The following is a 27180-nucleotide window of genomic DNA, read 5'->3' on the forward strand; positions in this document are numbered from 1 at the left end:
TAAGAAACACTTACAGGTGAGTATATACCATGTGTGTCTTTATGCTTCTGTGATACCTCATTGAGGATGATCTTTTCTAGTTCAATCTGTTTAATTGCAGATTTCATAATTTCCTTGCTTTTAACTGCTGAGTACTATTCCATTGTGTAAATGTACCACAATTTCTGTATCCATTTCTCAACTGAGGGGCATTTGGGTTGTTTCCAGGTTCTGGCTATTACAAATAAAGCTGCTATGAACATGGTTGAGCAAATGTCCTTGTTGTATACTTGAGCATATTTTGGTTATATGCCTAGAAGCAGTATAGCTGGATCTTGAGGAAGCGCTATTTCTAATTGTCTGAGATAGCACCAGATTGATTTCTAAAATGGTTGCACAAGTTTACATTCCCATCAGTAATGGAGGAATGTTCCACTTTCTCCAAAACCTCTCCAGCATGTGTTGTCACTTGAATTTTTGATCTTAGCCATTCTGATCGGTGTAAGGTGAAATCGCAGGATTATTTTGATTTGCATCTCTCTGATGGCTATGGACACTGAACATCTCTTTAAGTGTTCCTCTGACCTTCAATATTCCTCTACGGAGAATTCTCTGTTTACTTCCGTACCCCATTTTTTAATTGGATTGCTTGATTTATTACTTTTTAGGTTCTGTAATATATGGCTAAAATTCACTTTAAAGGGATTACATACCATGTGTGAATTTCTGGGTCTCAGTTACCTCACTGAAGGTGATCTTTCCTAGTTCCATCCATTTGCCTGAAATTTTCATGATTTCTTTGTTTTGGCTGAATAGTATTCCAATGTGTAAATGTGCCATGGTTTCTTTATCCATTCTTTGGTTGAGGGACATCTAGGTTGCTACCAGATTCTGGCTATTCTGAGTAAAGCTGCTAAGAACATAGTTGAGCAAGTGTCTGTATTGTATGTTTGAACATCTTTTGGGTATGTTCCCAGGTGAGGTATAGCTGAGCCTTGAGGAAACAGTATGATTCCTTATGTCTCTTTCAGCAATCCCTGTTGTTATTTTACCTAACTACCTCTTTTTGTATATATCTTCCTCGCCCTTACCTAAGAGCCCATCCAGTTTCCCATTTCCCTATCTGATCAATTGTGTTCTTCTACTCACCATTATCTTCCTCAGACCTTCTGTGCTTACCTCACTCCTTCCTGCATAAGGATCCTTGTCACTCCATTTCCCTGAATACTTACTTGTACCCTGCATTTCTGCTCTCTATTGCTCCCACAACAACCCCTATTCTGGCAATGGTCTAATTTTTCTTTTTAGTTTCTGTAGTTACCACAGGCTACATAATCACATCTGAAGATGTGGAACTAGGATCCACCAACTAGAGAGCACATGCAACATTAAGACAAGTACTGTTTTCCACACATTATGACAAACATAAACTTGCTGAAGATCAATATATATTGATGCTCTTTGGGAATTTCTTTTTAAGAGATTCCTCCCCATGCATTGGAACACAAGGTCCAAGTGTTATACATCACTAGCACCCAGACATTTTTACAGTTTCACTCACAGTCTTACCTTTGATGCTTATGTAAGTTATTTGGCCTGGTTGCCTACAAAAGATTATTACTGAATTAACTTAATTCAGTACTTTAAATTCAGCTCTGTGATAGAGATGTAGAAAATGGTTGTATTGACTCAGATTCTTGTGAGCAATTATATTTTCAAATTCACGTTTATAATTCCCATGTATAGATGTATGCATAGGTTCGTGTATAGAAATAATGAAGAAATTAGTGGAAGAGAACACACTCTAACATTTCGCTGAATACAACACCATAGATCACACATTTTATATTCACAATTTTTTGTGCCCAAAGAGTTCAGTCTAGTAGAGGAAAGGATTCATCCCAATCGCTAGAGCCAAACCTCTGAGTCTCTTATCAACATACATATAGATAGCCACACAGTGATTGTCTGTTCTTTAAAAATCCAGGAGATGGGCTGGAGAGATGAATCAGTGGTTCAGTGCAGTTTTAACTTTTGCTAAGGACCTGGATTAGATTCCAACACTGATATGGTGCCTCATAACAATCTGTAACTCTAGTTCTGGGGGATCCATTGCCCTCTCTGTCATGGCACACTAGAGGTACAGAGACATACATGCAAGCAAAATATTCATATATGAAAAATAATTAATAAATAAATGAAAATTCCCCAATAGAACCTTATTCAAGTGTTGGTCTCCAAATTTTTTTTCTTTTTTTTTCCCCGCTCCCTCATTCCCTCCCAATCCCACCCTCCCTCCCTCATCTCCACCCTGCCCCTTTCCAAGTCCGCTGATGGGGGGGACCTCCTCCCCATTCGTCTGACCTTGTTTTATCAAGAATCTTCAGTACTGGCTGCAAAGTCCTCCTCTGTGGCCTAACAGGACTGCTCCTCCTTTGGAGGTGGGAAGGTCAAAGAGCCAACCATTGAGTTCCTGTTAGAAATAGTCCTTGTTCCACTTACTATGGGAAAACAGTTGGTTACTGAGCTATCATGGGCTTTATCTGAGCAGAGGTTCTAGGCTATATCCATACATGGTCCTTGGTGGAGTGTCAGTCTCAGAAAAGACCCTGTGCCCAGATATATTTGGTGCTTCTGAAACTCCTATCCTTTCCCCATCATACTAACTCCCTTTCTTTCATATGATTCCCTGTACTCTGCCGAAAGTTTCGTTATGAGTGTTAGTGTATGCTTTGAAATACTGGTAGGTATAGTCTTTCACATGCCTTGTGGGGTAGACTCCTGTCATACGTTCAATGCCCATCCCATCTGTTTTTCTTAATGAGGATTGATCATCTTACCCTGTGTCCGCTCTCTTGAGGGCCACAATATTCTCATCAAAGGAAAAATCCACCAAGAGGACATCACAATTCTGAATATCTATGCCCCAAATACAAGAGCAACTACATTCGTAAATGAAACAATATTAAAGCTTAAAACACTTTCAGCAAAGTGACAGGATACAAAATCAACTCAAAAAAGTCAGAAGCCCTCCTATATACCAGAGACAAAAAGGCCGAGAAAGAAATTAGGGGAAACAACACCCTTCACAATAGCCAATAATAACATAAAGTACCTTGGGGTGACACTAACCAAGCAAGTGAAAGAACTGTTTGAGAAAAACTTCAAGCCAATGATGAAAGAAATTGAAGAAGATATCAGAAGATAGAAAGAGCTCCCGTGCTCATGGATTGGTAGGAATAACATTGTGAAAATGGCCATCCTGCCAAAAGCAATCTACAGATTCAACGCAATTCCCATCAAAATACCAACTCAATTCTTTACAGACCTTGAAAAAAGATTCTCAGCTTCATATGGAGAAACAAAAAACCCAGAATCTCCAAAACAATCCTGTACAAGAACAGATCATCTGGAGGTATCTCCATCCCCAATCTCAAGTTGTACTACAGGGCAATAGTAATAAAAACTGCATGATATTGGCATAGAAACAGAAAGGAGGATCAATGGAACCGCATAGAAGACCCAGAAATAAACCCACACACCTATGAATTCACGATTTTTGACAAAGAAGCCAAAACCATTCAATGGAAAAAAAGACAGCATCTTCAACAAATGGTGCTGGACCAACTGGATGTCTACATGCAGAAAAATTAAAATAGATCCATATTTATCACCCTGCACAAAACTAAAGTCCAAGTGGATCAAAGACTTCAACATAAAACCAGATACTGTAAATCGGTTAGAAAAAAAAGTGGGGAACAGCCTAGAACTCATTGGCACAGGAGACAACTTCCTGAACAGAACTCCAACAGCACAGGCCCTAAAAGCAACAATAAATAAATGAGACCTCATGAAACTGAAAAGCTTCTGTAAAGCAAAGGTGCTTTCTCAGGCAATTAGGAATAGTGCTTCCTCAAGACCCAGCTATACCACTGCTAGGTATATACCCAAAATTTGCTAAAGTACACAACAGGATATTTGCTCAACCATGTTTACAGCAGCTTTATTTGTAATAGCCAGAACCTGGAAACAACCCAGATGTCCATCAATGGAGGAGTGGATACAGAAATTGTGGTATACTTACACAATGGAATACTACTCATCAATCAAAAATGAGGAAATCATGAAATTTGCAGGCAAATGGTGGGATCTAGAAAAGATCATTCTGAGTGAAATATCCCAGAAGGAGAAAGAGAAACATGGTATATATTTGCTTATATAGACCTATAAGATATGATAAACATAATGAAATCTATACACCTAAAAAAGATAATCAAGGGAATTGGTCTCCAAATTAAAAGAGCAACAACATTATTCCAATTTTAAAACCACAAATGCACAAACCATATACGTATAATAATTTTCATGAACTATATATCTACACTTTATTAATATAGCACATGTAATATGTCATAGAATATAAATCATAAGGTAAAAAAATAGTATTAAAAATGTGTTTTATTTTCTTTTTCCAAAGTATATTATTCAATCTTTCTTCTTCATATCTATTCTTTCCTAAATGTTTGTCTCATCCAGTAGTGACACACCTTCTAAATGATCAAGTGACATCTTTCTCTGAGGTTCACTGAAGCTGAGACTGGATGAGAAAAAAAATACCATAACTGCCATGGCTACAGAGGTGTCAACATTGCATGCACTGAGCAAACCCACTTTTTATTTGAAAAAACAAAACAAAAAACAAAAAAAAAACAAAAAACAAAAAGAAATTGCAGTATTGGGGGTTTTTCATGCTAATTTAAACTGTAATTTCAGTTGTAAATAATAAAGCCCAAAGTGTATCCATACACATTCATCATAGTGGAGAGGCCATCACTGTTAGATTGACCCAGACCTAAAGAGTGTGCAGGCAGCTGTCTGAAGACACCTTCAACCAAAGCCAAAGAACTGCTTTGTGAATATCTCTAAACTTTTCCAAGAAAAAAACACTTTACCACTTCATTATCACAGTATTTGATTTTAGAACAGACTTGTCCTATAAACTATGCTGATATTTGCCTTCTGCTTAGTAGAAATTTAGTAATCTAGAAAGCATACAAGTATGCCAGAAGTATCATTTTCATTTTAATATTTACCATATTTAGTGGGTAATGACCTAAAAGCAGTATGACTGCTCAGAGAGCATAAAGTGAGTGTGTGACTTTCAGGTGACAAGGTGCATGGTGTTGCCTGATGAACTGTCCACTGTCAGCAACAAGAATAGATCTTTAGTAATCTCAGGAGATTAAGACCATAGCCACCCAAACTACTTCCATGAAACCTTTATAGAATAGTTAAGGACAACAGAAATAAATGCTGATCACTTACCAATAAGGTATTAATTCATATCTATTACATGATATTCTTAAATAACTTAAATGCATGAATTGTTCCTTGGATATTGAATTTAGTGCAGCTGTGACTGGAAACACACAGAAGCTGACTAGAATATTCCTCTCTCACACTTATGATCCAGCTCCCCTAAGATGAAGCATCAGCAGCAGGAGGGTCACTGCAGAGACTGTCAGGAAGCCACCAAGCTCAGAGATTCATCACAGGTTGCATGTCCTGAGTTACATAAAGATAAGAAAGTGTTTAATGGAAAAGTGTGTGTGTGTGTGTGTGTGAGAGAGAGAGAGAGAGAGAGAGAGAGAGAGAGAGAGAGAGAGAGAGAAAGAAAGAGAGAGAGAAATGAACTTTAAGGAAAATGGAGAATGTGTCCTCTGTTTTCCAGAAGACTTGATTTGACTTGATCAAATCCCTGGTCCTTCATGTTGTACCAGGACTGATATTTAATATAAGTCACAAAAACAAACTGAAAATTCTATAATTCATGAAAGTAAAAATTCATATATCTACAATTTGGTTTTTATGGTATTTATATTCTGTGGTCAGTGACACTAACACAAGACATTAACTGATATCATTTATTCCCTATAAAAAACTATTTCACAATTTTACATTATCTGTTTTTCAGTTTAATTTTGCTATGTTTGCACGTTAGAGAAAGAAAGAAAAGGGATTAAGACATAAAGAAATAAGGTCTCAACCTGTAGTTCAGACTGACCTCAACCAAACACATGGTGCTCCTGCGTAAGCATTAAGTGCTGAGATTATAGGCATGTGCCACCACACCTGCCTTCATTGTCCATTTGATTTTCTTATCTATATTAGCAAATGATATTCCAGCAAAATGAAAATGGACCTGTGATATTCATCACCTGTGCATAAAATTTCTTTGGTATTTCTTTGTGAATGTACATTTTAATGAAAAATTTTATTTTATAAGTACAGGAGAAAACCTTAGGGATTTTGACTCTAAATAATTTTATACTATTCAAGATTTGAGAACATTTTTCTCACTGGTAATGGAAAGGCTTCTCATATTTTATCATTAGCAATATTCTAGATTTCAATTTATAAAAAGGGAAACAATGAAATTGATTGCATTTTAATCAAAACTCTTAAAAACCTGAAAATTATCCTGTTTATATTTTTTAAAATTCTATATTTATTTAATAAATTACTGAATGACTCCAAAAAGATAAACTTTATTAGAAATCATTCTAATAGAATAAACAAATCTATCTAAATTTTTTAAAACTTCTAGAATGTCAGCAATATCTGTGTTTTCCTAGGACCTCAGCCGAAACTTTCCTAAGTTTCCCAAGTATATGCAAACTTAGCAGACTAGGTCATTGCTGAGAAACATTGAATTAATGATATCAGTAGAATATTTTTAGCTTATGCTTCATGTAATTAAACACATACAGTCATACTTGAGAAAATAAGGAAAATAAAAAATACAATTAAATGTACCTTAATATAACAAATGTACTCCTGCAAACCAATAAATGTCTGTTCTTTGTTTTCACCCCCTCCTCTAAGTTATTTCAGTGTTTTGTTAATGGATGGAAAACTAAGACAGTTGACAATACCTAGATGGAATCATATTCTTAGAATTATTAGAGTACATACCCAGGAGAATCCTATGTCAGGAATATTCTTTAAAGTATTGCATCTAGAGCTATTTTCATATATATATATGTAAAATTATTGTAAAAATGATGGATTTCATAATATGTTCATTCCATATATGATACCCATTGATGACATTCATCCTATTAGCCTTTCCTGTCTCTCTATTCACCCTTCTGCTAGGCCCTGTCTGATGTTCAATAGTGCCCTTCTACTGTCACATATGTTATCATTAGAGACCACAGTAAGTCAAATCTATGTTCTTTTAGTCATCATTACAGTGATATTTTTAAGTCTACAAAAATCCATTTTATGCTTATTATACAGTAAGGCTTAAAAGTAATACTCTAAATGGAGAATTCTCTACTCATTTCTTACAGATAATCCTGCTTAGTTCTACCACCTACATACAGCTCTCCTTGTTAATGAAGAGAAATAAACACTCACCAGTCTGGGCCTTTGACAAACATCCATGTAGAACGAGGCACTAAGAAATAGTTATAAGGAAGATCTGTCATCAGCTCAAATCTCTCTAGACCCATAATTATCTTGTCATCTGGAGAAGGCAATTTTGTCCTTGAGGTTGGTAGAAAGTGATACCAGCAAATGGAAAAGTGAACTTTCCTAACTCCAACTGAACAGCAGAGTAGGAACAGCTGAGCTCTGGGTTTCCTGTGTATGAGCTCTTCTCCCCAGGCCATGCTTGTCTGTGTGGATTAACTGATCCCAACCTTGTGAACAAAACAAAAGTAACAACAATGATATTTTATTTAAAACAAATAGAAAAAAATTCACTGAAGTATCCTTCCTGTTTCCAAAACATCTGTTGTGGCCTTGACAGTGGCTTCAGGATCTTACCTGGGTATTAACAGCTCTTTTTATAAAATTAATAAAATTTCACTTCCTCCAAACACACTAGCGGAAACTAACCTCTCTTACAGAGCACAAAGAGTGAGGTAACATAACTGTATTATCAGTAGAAATTGGGCTTGTGGCTGGGTATTAGCTCAGTTCATAAAGAACATGCCTTGAAAGTATTGTTGATGTGGAACACATGAAAAAAATCAAACCTTGAAATTACAGACACAGATGGGGAAAACCAATCACAAAATAATGGCAAACACAAGGAGAAAAGTGCATAAATGCACACGGTACACAAGAGACATGGCAGAAACAAAAATTCCCATCATTATGTAGTTAAAAACTAAGTATACAGAACAACAAATACAAAGTGGACTGAAAGCATTAAGGGAAAAAGTGCAAGTCACACATAAAGAAAACCTATTCAATGTAAGAGTGAACTTCCCTAATTCCAGGAAAAGAGTGGATAGGAATAGCTGATTCCTCAAGGAAAACGTTCATGTCCAGAAGAGCCTGCAATAATACATCCAAGGTCCTAAATGATATCTAATATAAAATAATATATACAGAGATATACTGCTATGACTGAAGAAAGAGGACAATTTTCCACAAAGTATACAGCCAAAAAAAGCATTTATATTTAAAAAAAATAAACCTAAGAAAACACAGTAAGCATTTTATTAGGCTGAAGAGAGGAATGAGCATAGCAGAGACACTGTGGGAAAAAAAATGTGAAGGCACAATTATCAAAACAGAGAGTACCAATGAGAACAACACCAAAATTAACAATATGATGGGCAGAAGTAACACACACATTTCAACAATAATTTACACATGAATGTCCTCAATTCTGCCCTCAACAGACAGAGAGTGAATGAATGGATCAAGAAATAAAACACATCTGTCTGTTTCTTAGAAGAAACATGTCTTGGTTTTAAAGACGGGTGCCACCTTAAGGTAAAAGGATGGGCAAAAGTAATCCATCAAATGGAACCAGGAAGAAAGCAAGAGTCACTATCCAAACATCTGATAAAATAGACTTTGAGCCAAAACTGATTAGGTGAGATAAAAGGGACACTTCATTCTAATAGAGGAAAAAGTTAACAGAAAACATTACTACCCTAAATATATATTCATCAATGTCTAGGACCCCCAATTGCATTAAAAAGAGCTACTCCTGGATTAAAATTCACAGATTAACACCAATCCATAATTATTAAGTGATGTCAATACCAAACATTCTCCAAAAAACAGGTCTCCCAGACCAAAATAAACAAAAACCTCAGATAAATATATGACATTACATCAAATGGACTTAACAGATACCTAGAGAATATTCTAACCAAGCAACAAAGAAGACACATTTTACTCTTCAGCACACAGAACTTTTCTAAAATAAACTGCATCCTGAAATGAAAAACAAATCATTAGAAATGAAAAAAAAAACTTTTGAAATTACTCCTTGTATGCAATTTGACCATACTTCAATAAAAGCTAAATTGATAAGAAGCAAATGTCTTGTAAATACAAAACTTCATGGAGATTAAACAGTTCATTACAGAATGATGATGGGTCAAAGAATAAATCAATGGAGAAATAAAAACTTCCTGGAATTATTTGACGATGAAAACAATAAGAAAAAACTTCTGGGACACATCTATAGTAATCATATTAGGAAAATTTATAGCTCTAAGTGCCTACATTAAAAAAAATCAGAAACAAACAGCAGAAATAAATGTCATAATTATATACCACAAAAAGTTGAAAAATACCAAATACAACAAAATTGACAGCAAGAAATAATATTAAAAGCAGAAATGAACAGAACAGAAACAAAGAAAACATTAAAAAGAACCAATGAATGTAATTGGCAAAGATTTCGCCCAACAAACCAAAAGAAAAAATGAGAGGATCTAAATTAACAAAATCAGAAATGAACAGGAAACATTATAAGAGATACCAAGTGAATTTAGAGCATTGTAAGAGGATATTTTTAAAATGTATACTCCATTAAGTAGGAAAGTCTGAAAGACCTGTATTATTTTCTAGATTGTGCAAAATTACGAATTTAAACCAAGAAGTCAACAGCATAAATAGCCCAATAACAAATGAGGATCCTTAAATAATAATAAAAGGCTTTCAGCCAAAAAATATCTATGACTTGATGGATTCACAGAAGACATTTACCAGACATCCAAAGAAGATCTAGAGCCAGTTTTTCCAACACTATGTTTCAAAAGAAAAAAAAAAAATGCTTCTACAAAGCAAGTAAAACTTTTTCAACAAAACCAAGTAATGACTCAAAAAAAACTGAAATAAAAAAAGAAATAAGAAAGATAAAACAAGAAAAGAAAAGAAAAAAAGAAGAAAAATTAAAGGCCAATATTCCTGATGAGAATAGACTCAAAAATGATAAAATATTTGCAAACAGAATACAGGCATACATCAAGAAAACAAAAAGTCCACCCCAAACAATTTGTTTTTATCTCTGAAAAGTAGGGATGGTTCAGCATACACAAGTCAATAAATATAAGAAGCCACATAAATGACAAAACCCACACACTCATCACAATAAATGCAGAAAAAGAAAAGGATTTGAAAAATGTAATATGCATTTATGATAACATTCCTAGGAAAATATAGGACTAGAGTGAACATTCCCAACTTAATAAAAGATACAGGTTAAAACCCACAGCAAACAATATCCTAAATACAGTTCTCCTGAAGCCAAGAATGAGACAAAGATACCCACAATCCACACTCCTTTCAACATGGTATCCAAAAGATTCACTGAAACAACATAAGAGAAGAGAAGGAAATTGACTGGATCCACATAGGGAGAGAAGTCAAAATATCCATTCTGTAGATGACATGAAGTATACATTAAAGATCCCAGAATTCTTAGAACATTTCTAGACGCAAAAAGCAAATGCAGCACTATGGCAGCAGAATCAACTGGCACAAATAAATATTTTTCTTCCTGAAAAGCAAAATTAAAACACACAAAAGAGATCATAGACACACTCCCATTCACAATAGCATCATAGAAATGATCGGTTTCAAGAGGTCCCATTTATTAATTGTTGATCTTAGAGACTGAGCTGTTGGTGTTCTGTTCAGGAAGTTGCCTCCTGTGCCAATGAGTTCCAGGCTCTTCCCCATTTTATCCTCCTGCATATTTGGTGTATCTAGTTTTATGTAGAAGTCTTTGATACACTTGGACTTGAGTTTTGTACAGGGTGACAAATATGGATCTATTTGCATTTTCTACTTGTAAACATCCAGTTAGACCAGCACCATTTGTTGAAGATGATGTCTTTTTTCCATTGCATGGTTTTTGCTCCTTTGTCAAAAATGAGGTGTGCATGGGTGTGTGGGTTTACTTCTGGGTCTTTGATTCAGTTCCATTGATCAACCACTCTATTTTCATGCCAGTACCATGAAGTTTTTGTTAATATCACTCTGTAATTTAGCTTGAGGTCAAGCATGCCTCCAGAAGTTCTATTAATGCATAGGACTGTTTTCACTATTGTGGGATTTTGTTTTTCCATATAAAGTTTAGAATTGTTCTTTCAAGTCCTGTCAAAAATTGTGTTGGTATTTTTATGAGGACTGCATTGAATCTGTAGATTGCCTTTGGTAAGATAGCTATTTTATTATGTTACTCCTACAGATCCATGAGCATGGGAGATCATTCCATCTGCTATCTTTTTCAATTTCCTCAGAGACTTGAAGTTCTTGTCATGCAAGTCTTTGACTTTCTTGGTTAGAGTTACCCCTAGATCCTTTATATTATTTGTGGGTATTTCAAAGGGTGTGGTAACACTCATGTCTTTCTCAGCCTGTTTGTCATTTGTATACTTGAGGGCTACTGACTTTTTAAATTAATCTTGTGTCCAGCCACTTTGCTGAAAGTTTATTAGCTGCAGGAGTTCTCTGGTGGAATTTTTGGGATTGCTTATGTATACTTCCATATCATCTGTGAATAGCAATACTATAACTTCTCCTTTCCAATTTGTATCACTTTGATCTCCCTTAGTTGTCTTCTTTCTCCAGATAGCACCTCTAGAACAATATTGAAGAGACATGTATGTGGTGAGGAAGCTTGTCTTGTCCTTGATTTTACTGGGATTGCTTTGAGTTTTTCTGCATTGATGTTGGCTATCTGTTTGCTGTATGTAGGCTTTATTATATTTAGGTTTGGGTCAGCTTCTGTAAAGCAAAGGACACTATCAATAGAACAAAGAGCAGTCTATGAATTGGGAAAAGATTTTCACCAATCCTGCATTGGACAAAGGACTAATATCCAGAATATATAAAGAACTCGAGGAATTAAATACCAACAAACCAAATAATCCAATTAAAAATAGGAGATAGAGCCAAACACAAAATTCTCAACAAAGGAATCTCAAATGGTGGAGAAGCACTTAAAGAAATATTCAGTGTCCTCACTCATTAGGGAAATGAAAATCAAAATGACTCTGATATTCCATTTTATACATGTAGAATGGCTAAGATCAAAAACTCAAGTGACCACACATCTTGGCAAGGATGTGGAAATAATAGAAAAACATTTGAATTCCCCGACATATCTTTCATAACTCCAGAATGTTTGGGATGGCCTCCATGCTTACTTGAAGTGGGTTCAGGGTCTTATTTAGAAAATAACAGCTCTTTTGCTAAAATTAAGAAAATGTTACCTCCCCAAACACACTTGGAGAAAGGATTATTTCTTGTAGACTACACCTAAGTGAGGTAATGTAAATGCAGTATCAGCAGAAATCAGGCCAATGGGCTAGGAATGTAGCTCAGTTGATAGCATACTTGCCCACAAAGTATTGTGGGAGGAGGACACACACACAATATAAAACCTTAAACGTATAGGCATTGGGAGGGGGAGAAGAAACCCAAGTCAACGGCAAACACAAAACCTTCAAGAAGATCAGAGAAGAAAACTGTCCCAAAGACACACCTGTAATACAACAAGCACACAGAGCACAAAAAGGACAAGAGAAGAAACAAAAATTTCAATGCAAATTACAGTTAAAACACTAAGTATGTAAAACCAAAAATAAAAAAAGTATTGAAAGCTCCAAGAGAAAAAAATGCAAGTCACAAATAAACAAAATCCATCAAATGAAAACGTGAACTTCCCTAATTCCAGGATAAAGTGGGGTAGGAACAGCTGATTTCTCAAGGTAAACTTTCAAAGCCAGAAGAGTCTCCAAAAATACATCTTCAGTCCTAAATGTCATCCAATCTAAAATAATATATCCACCAAACTACTGCTATTGTTGAAGGAAGAAGAACAATTTTCCACATCCCAGGCAGCCTAAAATAATAATATTCATCAAACCAAACCTAAGATAATACAGGAAGCATTATTTTGGGCTGAAGAGAGAAATGAGTAGAGTAGAGAGACTGTGGAAATTATATGAAGCTGTAGAGAACACAATAGGACAAACTAACATGATGACCAGAACTAATGCACAAATAATAATAATGTAAATATGAATGGCCTCAATTCTGCACTCAAAATTACAGACTGACTGAATGGATCAAGAAATGAATTCTATCTTTGTGCTGCTTCCAAGAAAAACATCTTAAGCACCAGCACCACCATAAAGTATAAGGATAGACAAAAGTACTCCAATATAACTAGGAAAAATGCATTTGTCACTATCCTAAATATAGACAAAATAGATTTTGATCTAGAACTAAACAGAAGAGATAAAGAGGTACCCTTCATTCTAATCAAGGAAACAGTTGACCAAGAAGACATTTCCATCCTAAACAACTATGTATCAAACTGAAGGATGTCTAACTTCATAGAGGAGAAATTTTAAAATAGGATTAAAAGACACAGATTAACATCAATCCATTAACAGTATTTCAATGCCCAGCAGAAGGTATGTGCTAGGCCTCTAAATTCCTGGAAGTAATAATTAGGATATTTGCCTTTCTCCTGAAACTAGAGTTATTGAGAGGTCTTGGAAAGGTCTCTCTCTCTCTCCCTCTCTCTCTCTCTCTCTCTTTCTCTCTCTGTCTCTATCTCTCACTGTGTAGTATGTTTCTGTCTCTTTCTTTTCTTTCTGTCTCTGTGTCTATCTCTCCCTCCCTTCCTTCTGTCTTCCCACCACTCTCTTTCTTTCTTTTTGTCTGTCTCTTTTTTATCTCTCTCTGTTTGCAGCAGGGATACCACAATCAGCTATAAGAATGGAAATAGAGAGGGTTATATATGGGTGTGAAAGAACAACATCTGATCTTGGCTCTAACATTTCCTTTCTGCCCTCTGGATACCTGGAGAGCCTGTTGGAGGGTTATAGAGTCATAGACAGGCTCTCAGCAGGAGACTTGCCTTTTCTTTACAGTAAACTTGAGAAAGTTATATTCAGGCATAACCTAATTAGCCACTACACCAAAAATTAACAAGGAATTACTTGCTATCTTCTCAAAGAATGAAACTAGATCCATGTTCTGGGTAGTTTTGTCAACTTGACACAACTAAAGTCATCTGATAGGAGGAAATCCCAATTTTTCTTCCACAAGATCTAGCTCTAGGATAGCCTGGAGGGTATTTTCTTATTAGTAATAGATGAGGGAGTGTCCAACTCCTTGTGGGTGCTGCCATCCCTGGGCTGGTTGTCCTGGGTTCTAATAGAAAGCAAGCTAAGGAAACCACATGGAACAAGCCAGTAAGAAGAACCCTTGCATGGCCTTGTGTTAGTTCCTGCCTACAGGTTCCTGCCCTACTTAGTTTCTGTCCCTAATTCTTCCAAATATGGACAACCATAAGCCAAATAAGTCCTTGCCTCCCAAACTTGCTTTTGGTCATGATACTCATCACAATGATAGAAGCCCTGACTAAGTCAAGATGGTACCAGAATGACGGGATAATCCTTTGAGAGACTTGTGCTTTGTACTTTGGGAAGGATTGTAGAAGAACATAGGGCCTTTAGATTATAAAAGCCTTTGAGTGTGTGTACATGGACTTTTGCTACTTTGTGAGTTCTTTTTCCTTTCACCCTTCTCCATCCCTCTTGTTCTACACTTTCAGCCAACTAACACTAGGCAGGAGAGAAAAAAGGACAAGGAGGAAAGAAAGTGATACTATTGTTAGAGTACTTCCTAGAAGTTAGCAGCACCAAGTTCCTTTGGGCAAGTTTAATTTTCAGAACATATAAATTTGTCTTCTCATCTCTCTGCACACAATTACTTGACAAGCTTCAACCTAGAGCAAGCAACAGCATGTAACAACCAACGGGCCAAACAGCCACTCTGTTATGGAAGTTTTGGTTTATGATAAGTGAACATATTTTTGTTTTAATTTCAGCTGTGTGATATGGGGCTGATTCAGATTGTCAACATCAGCAAACTATTTGCTTCATGTGGGCTCTGAGAGCAATTCTTTACCAGCTACAAATAGTATAAGTCTAAGGACCCCAACAGAATAAATGTCAGAAGCCAAAGAGTGTTGAGGGGACTCTGAGAAAGAAGAAGCTACTGATGCCTTCCACCTGCTGCTCCTAGTTTGTGTTGATGCAGTGTGACAAGAACTTGGAAATATTCTGAAATGAGGATTGGAATTTCCCCAAGGAACCTGACTACCCTGACCAGTCTCGAAGTAGCTAAGGAAAATTAAGCCCTTCTTTCCCCTAACTTTCTTTTTCTTCTACCTGGTGTTGGGGTGTTTGTGGTGGAGAAGGAAGGAAGAAGCATAGGAAACATAAAAAATAGTTTTTAAAACTACTCCTATACCCCTAGTGGTGCTCTAGCATTTTTATATCCTCTGAAAAGTTCCCCTAATTCCAGAGTCCCACCATAACAACAACAACAACAACAACAAAACCGATCTGCATTCCAGGAGCCCAGCCTTTCACAGGACTCCAGCTTGAAAGAGCAATGTGCCCCCTCAGTGTTCCTTCTTGTTCCCAGCACTCTTAACTCCCTGCCCTGTTCTCCCCACATATGATCCCCACTCTTGTTTCCATACATATTCTATATCCTTCCCAGTTCCATTTTTTTCATAACTTTTGTTGTCTATTCTATTTCCCCTTCTGAGTGAGTCCTGCACACTCTTTAGACCCTCTTTTGTTTCTTAGTTTCTTTGGGTCTCTGGATTATAGTATGGATATCCTTAGGATGATCTTTTTCTAGTTGTATCCATTTGCCTGCAAGTTTCATGATTTTTTTGTTTTTAGTAGTTGAGTAGTAATCCAATCTGTAAATATATGACAATTTCTGTATCCATTGATTGGTTGAGGAACATCTTGGTTGTTTCCAGTTTCTGGCTATTATGAATAATGAGACTATGAGCATAGTTGAGCACATGTCTTTTTGTATGATGGAGAATCTTTTGGCTATATGCCCAGGAGTAGCATAGTTAAATCTTGAGGAAGCGCTGCTCCTTATTGTCTGAGAAAGTGCCACATTGATTTCCAAAGTGGTTGTAAAGTTTACATTCCCACCAGCAATGGAGGAGTGCTCCCTTTCTTTACATGTCCACCAGCATGTGTTGTCACTTGAGTTTTTGAACTTAGACATTCTGACTGGTGTAAGATGAAATCCTAGAGATATTTTGATTTGCATTTCTCTGATGACTAAGCACACAGAGCATTTCTTTAAGTGTTTCTCAGCCATTTGAGAGTCCTCTGTTGTGAACTATCAGTTTAGCTCTATACCCCATTATTTAAACTTGTATTTTTTGTATTAATTACAGTTTATTCACTTTGTATCCCAGCTGTAGCCTCCTCCTTCAACCCCTCCCAAACCTATCCGCCCTCCCGCATCTCCTCCTATGCCCCTCTCCAAGTCCACTGATAGGGGAGGTCCTCCTACCCTTCCATCTAACCCTAGCTTATCAGGTCTCATCAGAACTGGCTGCATTGTCCTCCTCTGGCCTGGCAAAGCTGCTCCTCCATGAGGGGGACGCGACCAAAAACTAGCCGCTGAGTTCATGTCAAAGACAGTTCTTGTTTCCCTCATTAGGGAACCTACTGAGCTGCCATGGACTACATCTGAACAGAGGTTCTAGGTTATCTCCATGCATGGTCCTTGGTTGGAGTATTAGTCTCAGAAAAGATCTCTGTGCCCAGATATTTTTGTTCTGTTGCTCTCCTTGTGGAGCTCCTGTCCTCTCCATGTCTCACTATCTCCCTCTTCTTTCCTAAGATTCCCTGCACTCTGCCCAAAGTTTGTTTATGAGTCTCAGTATCTGCTTTGATACATTGCTGGTAGAGTCTTTCAGAGGCCCTCTGTGGAAGGCTCCTGTCCTGTTTCCTGATTTCTCCTTCTTCCAATCACTGTCCTATTTGCCTTTCTGAGTGAGGATTGATCATCTTACCCAGGGTCCTCCATCTACTCAGCTTCTTTAGGTGTACAGATTTTAGTAGGTTTATCCTATATTATATGCCAAGTATCCACTTATAAGAGAGTATATACCATGTGTGTCTTTCTGTTTCTGGTATACCTCACTCAGGATGATCTTTTATAGTTCACACCATGTGCCTACAAATTTCATGATTTCCTTGTTTTTAATTTTGAGTAGTATTACATTATGTAAATGTACCACAATTTCTGTATCCATTCCTCCGTTGAGGGATATCTGGGTTGTTTCCAGGTTCTGGCTATTATGACTAAAGCTGCCACAAACATGGTTGAGCAAATGTCCTTGTTGTGTACTTGAACATCTTCTGGATATGTGACTTGGAGTGGTATAGCTGGATCTTAAGGAAGCACTATTCCTTATTGTCTGAAAAAGCACCAGAGTGATTTCCAAAGTGGTTGTAAAGTTTACATTCCCAACAGTAATGGAGGAGGGTTCTCCTTTCTCCACATCTTCTCCAGCATGTGATGTCACTTGAGTTTTTGATCTTAGTCATTCTGATGGATGTAAGGTGAAATCTCAGAGTTATTTTGATTTACATCTCCCTGATGACTAAGGATGTTAAGCATTTCTTTAAGTGTTTCTCTGCCATTCTATATTCCTCTACTGAGAATTCTCCGTTTAGCTCTGTACCCAATTTTTTAATTTGATTACTTGGTTTGTTGCTTGTTAACTCCCTTAGCTCTTTATATGTTCTATATATTACACCTCTGTCAGATATAGGGTTGGTGAAGATCCTATTCCAGTCTGAAGGCTGTCATTTGTTCTGAAAAGTGTCCTTTGCTTTATAGAAGCTGTCCGGTTTCATGAGGTCCCATTGATTGATTGTTGCTCTTAGAGCATGTGCTGTTGATGTTCTGTTCAGGAAGTCGTCTCCTGTGCCAATGAGTTCTAGGGTTTCCCCACTTTTTCTTCTAACCAATTTAGTGTGTCTGGGTTTATGTTGAGGTCTTTGAACAAAGCTCCTAATTCAAATGGACCTAATAGATGTCTACAGAACTTTTCACCCAAATTCATGAGTATACCTTCTTTTCACCACCTCATGGAACCTTCTCCAAAATAGCTCCATACCCCATTTTTCAATTGGGTTACTTGAATTATTGCCTTTTAACTTCTTTAGTTCTTTATATATTCCAGATAGCATCCCTTTGTCAGCTATAGAGTTAATAATTATCCTTTCCCAATTTGTACACTCCCGTTTTCTTCTAAAGACACTGTCTTTTGCTTTACAGAAGCTTTTCATGTTCATGAGGTCCCATTTATTGATTGTTGCTTTTAGGGCCTGTGCTGACAATGTTCTCTTCAGGAACTTGTCTCCTATGTCAATGAGTTCTAGGGTCTTCCCAATTTTTCTTCTAACTAATTTAGAGTATCTGGTTTTATATCGAGGTCGTTGCTCCACTTGGACTTTAATTTTGTGCAGGGTGATAAATATGAATCTATTTTCATTTTTCTGCATGTAGAGATCCAGTTGAACCAGCACCTGTTGTTAAAGATGCTGTCTTTTTTCCATTGAATGGTTTTGGCTGCTTTGTCAAAAATCAAGTATTCATAGGCGTGTGCATTTATTTCTGGGTCTTCTCTTCAGTTCCATTGATCCACCTTTCTGCTTCTATGCCAGTACCAAGCAGTTTTTATTATTATTGCTCTGTAAAACAACTTGAGATCAGGGATGGAGATACCTCCAGAGGATCTGTTGTAAAGAATTGTTTTGTAAATTCTGGGTTTTGTTTTTTTTTTTTTTTTTTGTTTCTCCATATGAAGTTGAGAATCTTTCTTTCAAGTTCTGTGAAGAATTGTGTTGGTATTTTGATGGGAATTGCATTGAATCTGTAGATTGCTTTTGGTAGGATGGACATTTTTTCACTATGTTAATCCTACCGGTACCTGAGCATGGATCCCGTGTATTCTATCTGACAACCATGTACTAAAGCTGGACCTCAACAACAACAGAAATAGCAAAAAGCCTACACAAAAATGAAACTGAACAACTTCCTACTCGATGACAGCTAGGATAGGGAAGAAATAAAGAGAGAAATTAAAGACTTCTTAGAATTCAATGAAAATGAAGACACAAGATACTCAAACTTATGGGACAAAATGAAAGCAGTACTAAGAGGAAAATTCACAGCACTAACCACCTTCAAGAAGAGCTGAAACATATTATACAAGTAACTCAATGGCTTACTCAAAAGCCCTAGGAAAAGAAGAAGAAGAAGAAGAAGAGGAGGAGGAGGAGGAGGAGGAGGAGGAGGAGGAGTTTACTCCTCCCCAAGAGGAGTAGACGACTGGAAATAATCAAACTCAGGGCTGAAATCAATAAATTAGAATCAAATAAAACTATTCAAAGAATCAATGAAACCAAGAGCTGGTTCCTTGAGAAAATCAACAAGATAGACAAACCCTTAGCCAAACTAACTAAAAGGCAGAGAGAAAATATCCAAATCAGCAAAATCAGAAATGAAAAAGGGGACATACCAACAGACACTGAGGAAATCCAAACAATCATTAGGTATTAATACAAATGCCTATATGCCACAAAATTTGAAAATCTAAAGGAAATGGACAATTTTCTTGATAGATTCCATCTACCAAATTAAATCAAGATGAGGTAGAAAGATTAAATAGTTCTATATCCCCCAAGGAAATAGAAGCAATCATCAAAAGTCTCCCTTGCAAAAAAGTTCAAGGCCAGATGGTTACAACACAGAATTCTACCAGACTTTAAAAAGCACTAACTCCAATTCTCTTCAAATTATTCCACAATATAGAAACAGAAGAAACATTATCAAGCTCATTCTATGAAGCCACAGTAACCTTGATACCTAAACCACACAAAGACCAAAATCTCCCATTTTTAATTGGGTTATTTGATTGGTTGGTGCTTAATTTCTTAAGTTCTTTGTATATTTTAGATATTAGCCTTCTGTCTAATGTAGGGTTCGTGAGATTTTTTTCCCAATCTAGACACTGCAATTTTTTTCTACTGACAGTGTCTTTTGACTTGCAGAAGCTTCTCAGTATCATGAGATCCCATTTATTATTGTTGATAGCAGAGCCTGTGCTGTTGCTGTTCTGTTGAGGAAGTTGTCTCCTAAGCCAATGAGTTGCAGATTTTTCCCCACTTTGTCTTTTAATTTGTTTAAAGTCTCCTGTTTTATGTCAAGGTCCTTGGACTTAAGTTTTGTGAAGCTTGATAAATCCTGGTCCATATGCATTTTTCTACATGCAGACATTCAGGTAGAGCAGCACCACTTGTTAAAAAAGGTTTCTTTTCTACATTGTAAGGCCATTTGTACTATGTTAATCCTACCCAGTCACAAGAACGGGAGATCATTGCATCATCTAAAATATTCAGTTTCTTTCTTCAAAGACTTGAAGTTCTTGTCATGCAGGTCTTTCACTTGCTTAGTTAGAGTTACACCAAGATACTTTATATTATTTGTTGCTATTATGAAGGGTGTTGCTCCCCTAATTTTTTTCTCAGCCCTCTTGTCACTTGTATAAAGGAGGGATACTGTCTTTTTCAGTTAATTTTTTTCCAGACATTTTGCTGAAGGTATTTATCAGTTGTAGGAGTCCTCTGGTAGAAACTTTGAGGTCGCATACTTATACTATCATATTATCGGCAAATAGTGATACTTTTTTTCCAATTTCTATCCCCTTAATCTCTTTACTTGTCTTATTGTTCTATCTAGTACTTCAAGTACTGAATTGAAGAGATATGGTGAGAGTGGGCAGCCTTGATTTGTCTCTGATTTTAATGGGAATGCTTTATATTTCTCTCTATTTAACTTGATGTTGGCTATTGGCTTGCTATATATTGCCTTTATTTTGTTTAGGTATGGGCCTTGAATCCCTAATCATTCCAAGAATTTTAACTTGAAGAAGTATTGGATTTTGTCAAAGGCCTTTTCAGCATCTAATGGGATGATCGTGTATTTTATTTCTTTCAGTTTATGTATATGATGGATTATGTTGATGGATTTTCAAATGATGTTCCATCACTGGGATGAAGCCTATTTGATCATGGTAGATGATATTTTTTATATGTTCCTGGATTTAGTTTGCAAGCATTTTACTGAATATTTCTTCATCAATGTTCATAAGGAAGATTGATCTGAAATTCTCTTTTTTTGTTGGGTCTTTGTGTGGTTTGGGTAACAGGATAACTGTTGCTTCATAGAGTGAGTTTGGCAATATTCCTTATGTTTCTATTTTGTGGAAAAGTTTAAGGAATATTGGTATTAGTTCTTCTTGAAATTCCGGTAGAATTTGGGGCTAAAACCACTTAACTCATGATTCTTTTTGGTTGGCAGGCTTTTGATGACTGCTTCTACTTCCTTTGGGATTATAGATTCATTTAAATTGTTACTATGATCTTGATTTAACTTTGGCAAGTGATATCTATCAAGAAAATCATCCATTTCATTTAGATTTTACAATTTTGTAGCATACAGGTACTTGATGTACAATCTAATGATTCTTGGATTTCCTTGGAGTCTGTTGTTAGATCCCCTTTTAATTTCTGATTTTATTAATTTGGATATTCTCCCTTTGTATTTTAGGTAGTTTTGGCTACAGGTTTGTCTATCTTGTTGATTTTCTCAAAAAACAAAACAAAACAAAACAGCTCATTGTTTTGTTGATCCTCTGTATTGTTTGCTTTGTTTCTATGTTATTGATTTCAGCCCTGATTTTGATTATTTCCTGCAGTCAACTCTTCTTGGGTGTGTTTACTTCCTTTTTTTTTTTGTTGAGCTTTCAAATGAGTTGCTGAGTTGCTAGTGTGAACTCTCTCCACTTTTTTTTATGAAGGCACAGTGCTATGAACTTTCCTCTTAGCACTACTTTCATTGTGTCCCATAAGTTTGGCTATGTTGTACCTTCATGTTAATTAAATTCTAGAAAGTCTTTAATTTCTTTCTTTTTTTACTCCTTGACCCAAGTGGTCATTAAATACAGACCTGTTCAGTTTCCATGACTTTGTAGTCATTCTATTGTTTCTGTTGTTGTTGAAGTCTAATCTTAATCCACAGTGGTTTGATAGAATACATGGTATTATTTTAAATTTCTTGTATTTTCTGAGGCTTGTGTTGTGTCTGTGTATGTGGTGAAGGTTCCATGATATGCTGAGAAGGTAGATTCTTTCGTGTTTGGATGGAATGTTCTGCAAATACCTGTTAGGTTCAATTCACTCATAATGTTAGTTTCATTATTTCTCTATTTAATTTACATCTCAATTGATCTGTCCATTGGTTAGAGAGGTGTGTTGAAGTCTCCTTCTATTTTTGTGTAGGATTCAATGCATGATATAAGCTTTAGTAATTCTCGTTTACAAATATGGGTGCCCTTGAATGTGGGGCATATATGGTCAGAACTGAGATGTCATCATGGTGGATTTTTCCTTTGATGAGTATGAAGTGTCCTTCCCATCTCTTTTGATTAATTTTGTTTGAAAGTCTATAACTGTCCCTGTCAATCAACAGCCCAAGGTTCTCCACCTATTGCCTGTTGCAGTGAGTGGATTCTTCCTTCCCTGTTTGCTGCTTTTGGGAATCTCCTCTCCCAGGTACCAAGACAATGGGCCTAAAAGTTTCAAATGTACACTTAGGACAAAAGTTTCTGCTAATGTACTTGACTTTATTTACTATAGACACTGATAGTAAATCAAATGTATCATAACAAATGTTAAATATTGGCTCATGGGAGAGGTATGCCATTTAATCAAGTGTCAGTTTTGGGTTAATCTGAGCCAGCAGAAGGGGGACATTGCTCTAGCATTAATCCAGACAGCTGTATTCTCCTTTTATTAAAACAAAAAAGGACGTTTTGAATGCTTGCTGTAAATTCTTCTGGGGAAACACAAATGCACAACATCTTGGAGCCTCTGCCTTACAGAGCTTCTCACAAGCACCCAGCTTGTAGCACTGTCCATTGTCCTGAACAAAGTAAACTCCATAGAGCTCCTCTCACCTCTGAAGGCCACTTTAGTTCTAACAAACTTTTTCCCAGGATTCAATGAACTCTGTGTCTGTGTGGAACAGAAATGTTTTTTCCACTCTCCCTATGGGGCAAGGTGAGAATAGGAGTCTCCTCACTCAAGCCTTGGGTCTGGGGTGACACAGCAGTTACTGTTTTTCTCAATGCTTAATTCAACAACCTGGAAGATCTCTGGGGCATTTCTTTTAAAATGTCCTTAAAGGTCTTTGTTCCAGCTGTGAGGAAACATTTTCTCTTAAGGGGCTGTTTTTTCCCTAGTCTATGTAACTTTGTCTTCTTCTCCTAATGTACACATTTATTCCAATACTCTCCCAAGTCTAGGTGTTTACTTAAAATCTACATCTAAGATAGTTTCAAAGTGGCTAGCCCCAGATAATCCAGCGTCACAGACTTCTTCATCTGCTTCCTTTACATCCCTCACACCAGATTATCTGCATAGCCTAGTTATCAAAGAGTCTGGCCTTGTGGAGACCCAGATCCAGTCAGTCCAAACACTGGAGAAGGACCTCAGATAGTGAAAATAACCCACTTAAACTCCTTTATTCTGACAGGAGTCCTCCCTTTGCCTGAAATGCCCGTATTATGAGACTAATTGTTCTCACTTTCCTATTTTGCTTACATGCCTGTGTGTTTCCTACAAAAGACAGAAAGTGTGTGGATCTGAGTGGAAGAGGAGATGAGAATGAACTGGGAGGACTAGAAAAAGGGGTAATCTGATCAAATACATTGTATGAAAAAAAAATTTTTCAATAGAGGAAAAACATAGTTTTTAAACTATAGGGTATGGTGGTGAACATTTATAATCTCAGAGCCAGAGAGGCAGAGACAGGAGAATCCATGGGGTAACCATCTAGACCTATTTGGTAAGCCTCAGGTACAGCAAGAGACACTCTATCAAAACAGGAGGCTAAAGCTTCTGAAGAACAGGAGCTATTTTCTCCTGGCTTCCATGTGTACATAAACACATATCTTTCATTTGTGGACATACATAAGAGCATGCACCCATTCACAAAACCACTTTGTACATCATTTATGTGTATGTAAATAATTTTATTTTAGTTACTAATAATATTTCAATAAATGTAGATTAAATGAAGCAGGGGATTTTCTTATAAGACTCTTTGAGTAAATGTGGTAAAATTAGTAAATTTAAGTTCACATTATTTTTATGATACATAGAAATTTTAATTAGTAAACAGGATTAATGCTACTCTTAAACTACTTTTGGTGACTAAGAGTAAATTAAAATTATTTCAACAAAAAGGCTTAAAAGGTTACTCTCAACAAAGAGCTTCTTTTAAGTAACCTCAACATCAAGGACACTTTTATGATAGAAAGAAAAAAGGAGAAAGAGAATTCATGTGGAAATATCAGCTTATAGTGTACAATGAACTTAAGAACTTTATAATGCTTGGCAGCACAATGTCAAAAAATGTATATATGTAATAACACAAATTATTTAAAAATCATATGAAAGGGCCTCCTCTGCCACCATGGCACCTGTGAAAAAGCATGTAGCAAGTACAGGGGGAAAAAAAAGAAGCAGGTTTTTAATTTTATCCTTGACTGCACCCATCCTGTAGAAGATAGAATTATGGATGCTGCCAGTTTTGAGCAGGTCCTCCAGGAGAGGATCAAGGTGAAAGGGAAAGCTGGGAATCTTGGCAGAGGGGTTGTGACCATCAAATGGAGTAAGAACAAGATCACTGTCATTTCTGAGGTGCCTTTCTCCAAAAGGTATTTGAAATATCTCACCAAAAAATATTTGAAGAACAATCTTCAAGACTGCTTGTGTGTTGTTGCCAACAGCAAAGAGAATTATGAATTGCATTACTTCCAGATTAACCAGGATGAAGAAGAGGAGGAGGATTAAGACACATTGCTGTGGAATGTCTTCTATTCATTCATAAATAAAATTTAGGAAAGAAATAATATAAAAATCTCACTTTCCCACTTGAACAAATGAAATTTAAAATGAATCTGTAGTTTAGAAAACTATTACAGTTACTGCAACAGCATGGAACCTATACCCATCTGAATCCCCAGTTCTGGTTGATCACTGGACCTCTTCAGACCTCTGTGCACACCAGGAATGCACACATGCATACATATTGGCACCAAATTCATACATATAAATGAAAATGAATGAATCATTTTTAAAAGAAGAGGAAAATGTCTTTAAAAAAATCTAGTGGCACTTTGCCTGCAAGATTTTCAGCATTCTTATTATTCTCTTATTATAACTGATTTGTATCAAAGGAGTAATTGCAGGGTAGGGATTCATGACAAACTTCTGAACAGTCAGAATGAATGGGTCATACTTCCATACAAGGATTGAGGTAGATGATATGATGAAGTCCACCCAGTATATGATCACAAAGAAAACCACCACCATCAAGATGGTCTGGGTGGCCCTTTTCTCAGGGGACACTCTCAGGTGGCTGATGCTATGAAGAAGCTTGCATTGCCTCTGATGTCTGAACAGGATAATCACCATGTATGCACTTGTGGTCATCATGACTCCTATAAGAAATACATCTCTGAAGATAGTCAATATTACAATTACTTCCTTGATTATGTAGTTCTTTGGAAAGAGTGAGCAGGATTTAGTGACCTTCATCTGGTTTGTCTCACTCACATTGGTAAAACCACCAACATAGAAGATAAGTCTGCCACTGAAGGTCAAACTGAATAGCCAAATAAAGAAGAAAGCATCGATGATGTATTTTTTTAGTTTATTTTTAAATTTTGCCATCAAGGAGTTACTGGGACTAATAGTGACAGCTTGGAACACACTCAGGAGGCAGGTGATGCAGATAGAGATGCCTCTCATTACCCTGCTTATGTAAAAAATTGTCTTACATTTGAAGTCATTTTCGATGTTCAGTGACTCAAATATGTCTGTAAGCCACATGTCCCCACCAGTGAGGACCATCATTAGGTGAGCAAAGGACAGTTGACAGTAGGTCAGGTACACGGGCTTAGGTCTGTGACCTACGATTATGAAAGTATAGAGAAAAAAATAAACATATTGGCCAAAACACCAATCCCAGCTTGGAAATGAAGGACACTCTTTAGTGAGGACATAAGTGAGAAGTGTATGCATCTTAAGAACATAGTGGAAGAATATTTCTTATATCTGAAAAAAAGATTATACATCAAACTTGGAACTGTATATCTATATCAACATTCTGTTTTCCCTACTAATTCTTGATTAACTTTCTCTTTAAGTTTTGATGTTCCAGACTGTACATCATAGCCTATATTTCTATATATTTTCCATGTATCTTCTGTATAAATAGCATATAATAGCTAATAAATGTATTCCCTTTCTATACAAAATTCATACTTTATTGAACCTGAGTCTCATGCCTTAGAAAATTAATCCTATTGATTTTACCTAACTTCCTCTTTCTGCTGTATTTATCTTTCTCATCCTTACCTAATAACCCATACATCTCCCCAATTTCTCTATCTGATTAATTGTATCACCTTTACCTTTCTCCCACAGTCACCTCTATTTCCCTTCCTCCTCCCTGCCTAAGGAGCCTTGTCTTTCCCATTTCTCTCATCAGATACTTTTATTCTGATCTCTATTGCTCACATCATTACCCCTATCATGGCAATGGTTCTATTTTACTTTCCCAGTTTCCATAGTTATTACAGGCTATATAGTCCCATCTTAAGATGTGGAGCTAGGAGCCTCCAACAAGAGAGAAGATGTGACATTAAGATGATTACTCTTTTCCACACATTATGACAAACATGAACCTCTTGAATATGACCTTAAACTGCTGCTGCTTGTGAATTTCTGTTTAAAAGAGATTCCTTCCCATGCAGTGGAAAACAAGGTCCCAAGTGTAATACATCGCTAGCATCCACACATTGTTTTTTACAGTTTTACTCAACAGTCTTATCGTTAGTGCTTATGTAAGTCATTTGACCCAGTTACCATGATCAATTTATTATTGAACTTA

At 36.5% G+C, this 27180-nt stretch overlaps 2 pseudogenes; one reads left to right on the forward strand and one right to left on the reverse strand.

The window, feature by feature from the left end:
- The first annotated feature begins 24696 nt into the window (after positions 1-24696).
- On the forward strand, positions 24697-25076 carry LOC132652762 (large ribosomal subunit protein eL22-like; annotated as a pseudogene).
- Positions 25077-25391: 315 nt separating this feature from the next.
- On the reverse strand, positions 25392-26290 carry LOC110544146 (putative vomeronasal receptor-like protein 4; annotated as a pseudogene).
- Between the last annotated feature and the right edge of the window lie 890 nt (positions 26291-27180).

The sequence above is a fragment of the Meriones unguiculatus genome, chromosome 3 (assembly GCF_030254825.1).
Source record: "Meriones unguiculatus strain TT.TT164.6M chromosome 3, Bangor_MerUng_6.1, whole genome shotgun sequence".
NCBI lineage: Eukaryota > Metazoa > Chordata > Mammalia > Rodentia > Muridae > Meriones > Meriones unguiculatus.